Source organism: Lutjanus erythropterus, chromosome 9, assembly GCF_056507025.1.
Source record: "Lutjanus erythropterus isolate fLutEry1 chromosome 9, fLutEry1.hap2, whole genome shotgun sequence".
Classification (NCBI taxonomy): domain Eukaryota; kingdom Metazoa; phylum Chordata; class Actinopteri; order Lutjaniformes; family Lutjanidae; genus Lutjanus; species Lutjanus erythropterus.
Genome location: NC_139325.1, coordinates 33,193,699 through 33,204,464, shown reverse-complemented (window position 1 = coordinate 33,204,464; position 10,766 = coordinate 33,193,699).

Sequence of the window (10,766 nt, the reverse complement as noted above, 5' to 3'; positions counted from 1 at the left end):
GACCAAACAACTGGTCGATTAATCAAGAAAGAATAGTTTACACCATCAAAGAAATTACATGCCTGTGAGGTACGAATGGTTGTATACAGACTTTATTAAATCAGGTGGTCTTGTTTAGACTCATTTTCAACAAAAGACATCCAGGCAACCAAACAGTCATAACAGCATAAAAAAACACCACAAATATGGTCAGACACAATGGCAAGATAATAATAATAATAAAAGAGAGATAATAAAGCTTTAAAATCACCAAGAGGAATGAGTGAATCTATCTTGAGGGCAGTTTGCAGTTCCTTCAATTAATTTACTTAATTGTTACCGGATTTTAATGAGAGATGATGTGTAAAGTAGTTTGGCAGCTTTAACAATAGAGCTATATAGACAAATATCATGAGATTATAATTTGTACTTGTCAGATAGGAAGTCCATCCAACTTTGTGTTACAGAGAGCAGTGATGAGCATAAAATTTGTCATTAGTGATAAAACATTATGCACTGTGATAAACAGGATTTACAGTAGCTGTTGGTACAGCGTGTCAGCACAGAATATCCTCATGCAGGAATTGAAGTCGACTGAGCCATTGTTAAAAAAAAAAAAAGATGGTCAGGCTTTAATTCCGTACAGAAAGCCAGATGTCAAAAAAAAAATCCTGAGGTATTTATTTGCATGATTCAGAGGGTGATGCGGGAACCATTTCAAGTTTTAATAGCAGAATATCAGCATATTAGCATTTCTGCAGTCTTAATGGGAGTTTAAGTGTTCTTTAAGTGCATACTGAGAATAAATACCTGCTAAAAAGCAGTTACATAAAATGGAAAACAAATGGATGGATGTTTGCCTTCTAATGGCCTTGCTGACTGAGAGACTTCATTAAACACCCTTTAGTTTCACTTCTGAGCCTTTCAATCATCTCTCTGTTTATGAAAAGATGTTATAGTGAAACCACTGACTTATTAGCAGCTGCTGATCTCTTCTGAGGAAAAGCACCTGAAAGCAATTAATCATTCAACAATCAGATCCACTTCAATCAGAATCGCACTTTTGATTCGGAGTGAAGATCAACTGAACGTTAGAAACATGGTGTTCCCAGTTCTTTGTGTCTGCCGTGCGCACAGATTACTCAGACAGGCATGTAAGTGGTATTATGTAGCGAAGATGTAGGTGGAGTAGTAGGAAAAAAAAAAAAAGAAAGAAAGCATGGCGTTAAAGGTAGAGCGGAGCAGGGTTTTGCTGCAGTGGCGGTGGTGCTGAAAGGACAGCTACTGGAGGAGGAGGAGGGGTCAGGGAGGACGGATGGAGGAGGGGAAACGCTTCAGAATCAGGTGTGCAGATGGAATGAGAGAGGAGGCACCTGAAAATCACTAACAATAGTGGCAAGGTTGATTTTCACATGAGTTGAGGAATATCGCTGATACAATAGACTGCAATCTCTAATCTAATAGGCTGTATATGTATGTCAATCTGTGAGTGTGTCCTGGATGTTCTTCACATTTTGTGAGCCTTTATTTTTTGATGTCGATCAGCTCCTCCAGAACAAATGGACCCTTCTCGTCTCTCCTTTATATATTCTCTCAATTTTGATCTTGTCTAAAATTTCAGCGGCTATTTTTTCAAGGCAGATATTTTGCCATGTCATCGCAGGAAAAGCACAGGCGTAATAAACATGATTTAAGGCTGCATTAGGTGTTTTAATCTGTGTTGTGCATTATTGAGCCATATTAATGTTATTAACAACACCTGTGCTTTTCCTGCTATGACTTAGGCCGTGTCTGAAATCACTCAAAACTCATTATATAGTTCACTACGGAGTGAGTTTGCCATTTTGTAGTGCTGTCCAAATGACAATTATTATTCCAATATTGACTCAAAGTATCCCACAATGCACCATGAAAAGTAGTGTACAGCTGTATGACTTATTAAAGGGATAGTTCACCCAAGGATTAAAATTCAATCATTATCCTCTCACCCTCGTGCCAGTTGAATGTTGGGTTTAGTGTTTTAGTCCACAAAACCCTGCTGGAGTTTCACAGGAAAACAGCGATGCAGAATCTCCCAAACATTTTCAGTGAGCGGAGACCAGTTTTCAAAACGGCAAAAAAATCCAGTAATCCAAGTCTCCTAAAGCCCCAGCGTGTGAAGTTAACCTGAAAGACATCATTTACACCATGTTTTTAGCCTAAATCTTCACTGAGCTTGGAGCCACATTCACGTGCGCATGGTCTGAACTGGGTGTGTGTGTTGGTCCAGTGGATAAGATTTATGAGGATTTATTAGCAGAATACGGCAGATTTCATTACTCTATAATCACCTGACAATAACTTTTGTTGTGCTTTTGTTTCCTTAGAATGAGCTGTTTATATGTACAGAGGCTGTGAGTTCTCTTCCACATCCTTAACACCTAATATCTTTTTAGACAAACATAAGAAAAAGTAGGCAATGGCTATAAATAGAAAAAATAAACAGAATAACAGAAATCAGTGCTTCCCATTATTGCAGACATTCTTAGGTAAGTCCTAAAGTGATAAATAATGCTGTTGGAGGCTACCTGGCTATTTTACAAGGTACACATACAAGGTTCATTAATTTATTATCTTGCAGCAAAGGTTTGTATAACGAAATGCGGGTTGTAGCCCCATTATGCTGCTCATAAAACAAAAGTTGCACAAATGCATGAATAAATATGTCAGATTATAAATATTTTTTTAATGGCTGAGTGCAATAAGATTTTGGATGCACCTGCAGCCTGAGGAGAGACGTGCATAATTAAGAAAAAGCATGTAGACGCAGCAAGAAATCTCACGAGAGCTCCCTTCTAGACATGACCGGTGTTACCACTGTTTCTAATTAAGGTCCTGTTCCATTTAGTGTAGCAGAGCCTTTGCAGCACCCTGATTCTGTTTGACATGAACACAACAGAACCTTAATTAGTATCACTGGTAACACCTGTGTTTACTATATCATGTCAAAATAGCTGCTGTGAAAAAGGTCTATTAAGCACAGTGACCGAGCAAGTTGCACAAAGTTTACAAAACATGCATATTAAGAATATTCTTAAAATAAAGACAATAAAATGTCATCCATGTTACAATATTGTGTACTGTAATGAAAGAAAAATTCAGCATGCATGTAAACATGAAATGTGGTTTCACAACTGAATGTAATGGTGAATAAAAATCAAAAAGAGGAGGCAGATTTTGAAAGAGCTCAGTAGTTTCATGTGTTGTTGCGCTTGTTTTTTCCCTTAAGATGTGACATATTCTGACATATTTTGTTGCTTTCATTGAATTATTGACAGTATATATTGATAGCACTGATAAATAAATGTTTTTTCTTGTTCTTTGTGTCTTGTGACTTGTTATCTGTCAGTATGTTCACTCCATTATATTGACACATTCCTGTTTTCCCTTCTGCCTTTTTGCATTCCTTATCAAATTACAGCCTCTGCCCTCCCCCCCCCCATCTCTCCTCTCTTGCCCTTTATCACACATCTGCCATTCCATGATGACAATCCCGTGTCACTCTTTCCACACTAAATCCCAGAGGAATTTTCCACCACCCACCTGACTCTTTACTCCGTCATCTCTGTCTTACTTCTTGTCCTCTTCCTCTTGTCTTCCCTCCCTCCCTTCTCATGCTTCATTTCTGTCATCCTCCATAACCCCATCTGCCTGTCCGTCATCCATCCGCTACAACCCCAGACCCCCCCCCCCTTCCTCCTTTTTTGTTTCTCCCTCCCCCCTCTCTCTCATCTTTGTCTCTGGCTCTTTTCCTCCCTTCTCTCTCTTCTGGACACTGTGAGTGGAACACAGATTATGTCAGACTTTTATAAAACCGGATTAGCTAGGATCACCTTCACACACACACACACACACACACACACACACACACACACACACAGAGACACTCACACTCACATGCATGCACGCACACAAATATAAATGAGTCCATACACCCCCACTCAAACCCTAATTTTGTCTGTCTGTGTATAATATGGCCAAATGTATGTGGACACCCCTGTTAACATACTGTGCACTGTACTTTCAGTGAGACTGTTTGGCCTCGTCTAAGTGTCAAGTCAAGTCAGCAGTGATACATATTAGGAATAACTATATCGAATATCATAATATTCAAAAAATGTCTCAATACCATACAAGACTGTGACGATATCTACCATTATATTAAATAGATAATTCTTTTATTTTATAACTTTTATGAAACACTGAACACTTAAATTTTAATTACATTTTTAAAAAGGAAATCTGAGGCACTTGTTTTGGTATTGTTGCATCACAAATAAATATGCAATGTCCAGATTGACTTTCAAAATAAAGTTTGCTGAGAAACATTACAGGTGACAGTCACTATTTGGTGACATTTAGGCAGCAAAACTACTTGGTTAGGTTTAGAAAAAGATAATGGTTTGGGGTTAAAATAAGTGCGTTATGCAACGCAAGTTATGTAACATAAATTAAGTAACTTGAAACTTAAAATAAGTCAACATTAACTTTTGGTTTTACATGGGACATAAACCCCTGCCTCCTGGGTGAAAGTCCTGTGTTTGACCACCCCAACCTCCCACATATACTGACTCTTTCACTTGCTTGTGCTGCACCTTCAGACATGTGTTTACCTTTGACCCCAAACAATGCAAAGTAAGACATTCTTGTGTATCAGTGGGTGTATGGGCTGCTGTTTCTCATGGTTTTGGGGTCTCTAAGTTCTATTAAAGAGAAATCTTAATGCTATAGCATAAAGCGGCATTATAAAGCAATAGTTTGGGTCTGTCCCTTTACCAACATGGCAATGCCCCCAAAATACAGTCCATAAAGAAATGGTTACTTTGGAGTTTGGTGTGGAAAAGCTTTCCTGCTCAGAGCCATGATTTTAAACACATCAGGGACCTTTGAGCTAAACTGGAATGCCAACTGCAAACCAGGCCTTTTCACCCAACATCAGTGTAAAACCTCACATGTGCTTTTTGGGGCTGTATGGGATCAAATCCCTGCAGCCAGGTTCTAAACGCTTGTGAAAAGCTTTTCCAGAGGAGTGGAGGCTGTTATAAAACATATGAATAATTAAAAGGTAATTCCAGTATTTTTAAACCTGGGCCTATTTTTAAATATGTTGAAGTCTAAATGTCTACTAGGTACAAAAAGTTTTGGAATCGGCCCAATAGATTGCCTCAGCTGACAGCCACACACAGGCTGCACTGTAATCCTTGGGGGCAAATTTGCCTGCCAAGCCATGTCCACTTAAAGTGCTTGTTTTTGCCACTGACAAGCTAAGATTGTTATTAACATGTAACCCTTTCAAACACACCAAAGTCACACAATAACACCAACTGACTAACCGATCAAGGTCTATCTCCATAGGGATCCTGTCCATAATGTTGTCAGGCACGTATGGTGCATTTCATTTGAACTGGGAACTCTCGAATTCCCAAATTCCTAGTTTGAAATTTCAACTGGAACATCCCCTGAAGTGGAATTTCCAATGGAAGAGCCTCACCAATCCTGACCTAAAAATCCAATATGGCTGCTTGGGTTTACTGAAAAATACTAAAATTATGCTTTAAGTTTTGGAATAAGTTCTTCAACAATCAGATATGAATGCAATGCACAGTTGTCCACATACTTTTGGCCATGTAGTGTATGTATATATAGGTACAAAAACACATGCTGCAGTCTATTTTCATCTTGCTCACACATATTTTCCTAAACCTTACGCACACATGGCCCATGACACTAAAACCTTGTGATATACGATATTCATCAGCAGGTCTGACTCACACACTAAACAACATACTTTCCCAAATCAGTGACTACACATACTATCACACACGCTCAGGCCTCTCCGTCTCTCCTGGCTGAGTCCTGTGTGGACAGCTGCTCTTCAAGACACACAAATCAGCTTCATGTAAATGAGTATGACACAGCACTGTCCACATGAGCAGCATCCAACACAGTCAGTTAGAATAACAATAAGTACCACCTTTTCTTTCTCTCTGTGTCATCTCTCTCTTTCTTCCTCCCCGCTGTTCTTTCTTCCCTCACTGCATCCCCCTCACCCATCCCTCCATTTCTGACTCAGCAGAACAAGTCGGAGACAAGGTCATCTGACTGCTGTTGCTGTGGAGACCGAGAATTGGGGGATTTTTCCCTCCCCTCCTTTCTTGTACTGCAAGGCGGGGAGGTGCGGGGTGGTGTGGGACAGGAGGGAGCGAAAAACATGAAGGTATGACAGAGGTTATGAAAGGATAGGACTGGCAGCCATTTTGGTTGAAATGAGATTGAAAAGAACTTTATTAGCAGCACCACGGTGACAAAGTCACCCTCATGGGCAGCACTGTGGGCCTCAGGATCAAAGTATATCCGTTAATCATTACTGTACAATTCCTATATGGTGTCAACACTTCTGTGATACAAGGATTTAATATATAAAACAATATGCATTAAAGAAATGAGTTGACACTATAGAGAGATTATACTGTAGACATTGCTAAAATAAAAGTTGCCCCACAATAAATAGAAGACATTTAATGGAATTATTGTTTATGTTGCAGCGCTAAAACTGAATATCACATTAGACCTCCTGCACCTCTCAATAAACACCAAACACTATTTTACTGAAAGGCTTTTGAATTTCATTGGTGTTTCTGTTCTTTTGTACCTCCCTTGTATTTCTTGTATAGCACCGATGCTCACATTTGTAGGGGCCGGTCCACATAAATTAAAACAAATTGCCAATTTTATAATGTTAGAACCCTGAAATGAATTTGGAAATGAAGTCTGCAATAATTCATTACATTGCTGTGCTGCCAAAGAGCTTTGAATTTAGGAAGGTACCAGAGTATTAATGTTTCAGTAATGGTTGCATGATGTTGGAGTTTTTCCAAAGCCAACACTGATATATGCACACATTTTTTCCCACCTGACTGCAGAGAACATCAAGTCTCTCCTGTAGTTAAATTAACATAATATTATACCTGTTCTTATTGTAATGGCCCACTGGCAGATGAAAACAATAAAATACAACACAATACACATTTACTGGACAAAATAAAGACAACATTATTTTAATTTGATCATTTTTAAGGTTTCCAAACATCTTGCCAAAGGACTACAGCTGGCAGCTGGCGAACACTGGCTCATTTACAGAACGGCTGATTAATGTGTGCTGTCCTTATAAATAAAATGAATGAATGAAATGGAATGGAATGAAAACTACTGCTGACTGTTCTTCACAAATTTGTCTTAATGATTGGGATAACAGCTCTTAAAGGGAAACTTTGGCACTTTTTATGTGGCTCTTCCATCAATGTTGATGGTAAATGCAGTTGATTGAAGCAATAAATCCCTCGATGTGTGCTATATTTACTGAGAAAACTGTGATCTCCTGCTGCAGTGACATCACTGGATGCAGAAGACCTACAAGCTATTTCAGGGTAGATTTCTGGCCTCTGCCTCTGGGTTGCCAGGGGCCATGTTAGATGAGTATTTTTGTCACCTAACACTATGTTTTGGCCAAGAAAGTAGTAGCTACGGGCTAGGGTGGTGATAACATGGTGAGGTGTTGCCTGCAATAGATCCTGGTACATGACCTGCTGCACAGTTCTGCAAGTAGAAAAACTCAGCACACTCTGAGGAATCTATTGTTTCGGTTGACTACATTAACCATTAACGCTGACTGGACATCCACGTGAAACGTCCTGAATTTTCCCTTTAAGATGGGCAGTTAAATCTGTATTGTAGAAGGAATGCACTAAAACTGCATCATGATTTCAAGAGTGTCTCTGGGCCTCCCCACTAACTTGGACTATTCCATTACTGCACAGCTGCAGAAATGACTCAGATAGACATGTAAACAAACGATTCAGCATGGTGTAATGACTGTTGAAAAATGAAGCAAAGCTGTCCCAGCAAACCCAAAAAAGAGGAAGAAGTGGGACCATACTACAAAACAATGCCCACCCCAGCTATGGCTTGCTCGCCCTGCATGAGATACAGAAGTATCCACTGCTGCACGACCAGACTACAAAACAGCTTCCTTCCTGAGGCTGTTCCTCAATTCATCTTCCACCCTCAACCATAAATAAAAGTTTATTTTTATGACTTATTATTTATTCAAGGATTGAAAAAAAAGGGAGAACAGAGAATGTGGCTGTGCCTGAGAGTGCCAACGTGAGTGTCCCAAAATGGCTAAATCCACCCCTGACTTTCACAACAAGGCATCCTTTTTAAAAATGACCACAAGGACTAAAAATAGAATAGGGTAATATATTGATACTGTATGTTACATGCGTATATTCGTGTTACTTTCATAGTATTATCAGTGAAATTTCTACACAGTGGTAGCCTCCAGCAGGAGGAACAGAGGGTGGTAAAAGATTAACAGTCAACATTAATCTGAATTTACATGCAGCAGCCTGCGATTCGTATAAGCTCTACAAATTGTTCTTTGGAAACCAGATCTGGGTCAAACTGTAATGTAAGTAAAAGTGTCATCATTTACTTTCACATCCTGTGAGTGCTGCTGTATTGGTTGGATGTACCACACTGGGAACAGAATGTGTACTTGAAACTTTACCCCGCCCATCTGGTAGCTCAAAAAGGTTACAAAAACAGCAAACATGATTACTCACTGCTAAAATTTATGCCATTTGTTAGTCATCTATGAGAAAGCTTAAATACTAAAACCAACATGCACCATAGCAGCATGTTTGAAGACAGTGGTAGCTGACTGCTCTCACCCTGAGCTAACCCCGTGCTGATGCTCTGGGCTTTCGTGGTGCTGCGTGCGTGGTCATCGCCTGGGCCTGCAGCGAGGAAGGCAGCGAGGCATGGCAACAATCTGCTGCAGGGACAGCAGGCGTGACTCGCAGCTTTGCCTTGCAAATCAGCCTGGGCTCTACATGCATGCATGTGTGCGTATGCAACTCAGTGACTCTGCGTGAGAGCTCGCACTGCTGCATCGTCCAGAGGTAAAAACGTGACCAAAAAGGGTCGGCTTTTATATGTCCTGTTTGTTTCTGTTTGAATCTCCTTGAATACACTATCTGTCTATCTACCCATTTTCATTTCTGTCCTCATAGTCTGTCTTTTCATCCACACCGCCCTTGGCCTTGGTATACCCCCCTCTCTGTCTCCTGTCTGTCATTTCCATCCCTCTTTCTATCTCTCTGACTGTCCAGTGTTTAAAGGCACAATATGCAACATTTTCCTATAATCCCTTTCAGTCATCACTTATGACCCACTAGAAGTGTGACGGTAGCTGTATCTGCAGACACCCTGCTCTCTGCCTGTATTTATCACTATTTTGCTGTGCTGAGAATGCTTTTACCACCCTAAAACATCTGTCTTTGACAAAGGCATTATGTGCAACAATTTCCTGAAAAAACAATGTACAGACTCAGACAATAATCCCATCATCACTAGAAGTGTGTGATGGTGGCTTTTTCTGCAGAGACCCTGTTCTCTGCATGTATTAATCACTATTTTGATGTGCTCAGGATGCTTTCCCAACCCAAAATGTTTGATGTCTTGGAAATGAGACACAGCAATCAACCAATGTTTCTGGTGTGTTTATGAACAGCTCGTGCGAATCAAACCCCTACCTTTAAAGAATGCAGTCAGATTAGTTAGACTAGTTCATTCCTCATTCAGTGTGCGGATGCTTCCTGCAGATGTCAACAGTAGATAACATTGTTTTACAACTGTCCTCATAAATGTCAAACAGACACACAGCTCCTAAAAGACCCCAAATTATAGTGCTGGAACAGACCAGGTGTGATTCTTCTGAGGTGCACCACCCGTGTCAGTTTTTCACCTCTGCCACTGAGTGCAAGTCTCTGCATCAGCTCAAACTGCTGACTTTGAATGGTCAGACCTGTTCACCTGGCAGGTTGCAGGTAGCTGTCTGACCGTGCCCCTGGTGTGGGTTTTGTTTCAACATCGAGGGGGACGTATTAAATTTTAAACATTAAACACTTCATTTCCTGTATTCTGGTGATTTTTAATGCACCAATTTGTGCCTTTTAGTCATCAATGTGTAGTGAAAATGTTGGAAAACACAAAATTCAGGCACCAACTTCCAGATAAAATGGTATATAATGCAGTAAGGCTCTCAGAATAAAAGTCCTCTGCTACTTTCATGGTTTTAATGCACATGTTCTAAATATTGAGGGGCTGTCCCTTCCACCCCCCCAAAATCTACACCTATGCCTTGATTTCCTGAATTTTCTTCTTTTTATCTGCATTTCTCTCTCTCTCTCTCTCTCTCTCTCTCACACACACACACACACACACACACACACACACACACACACACACACACACACACACTGTGACTGCATGGCTGTCTCCTCTGTCTGCTGTACCCAGGCAGGCCCAGTGCTGAAGTGACATATGGAGGTGCACAACATGCTCATGACAGGACCAACACGACCGATGAGACATCCATCCACGGGTGCTTCTTATCACATGCAATAATGCACACAAACCCACTATTTTATGTTACATAGATACATTACATGATGAACAAACACAACCACGACAACTAGAATCTAACCTTGTGCGTCCATTTATACAAAAATTTCAGCCTAGAGACTCGCGATGCTGCTGGCTGCAAGCCTCGGAATTCTGCAGTAAAGCAGGAGGGGCAGAAATGGCCTTCTATTGGCCCGCTCCAGGACTGAGATGACACCGATTGGTCAGCGATTCCATCAGCGATGAGACGCTCAGGATTGTGATTGGTCAGACGAGTGAAC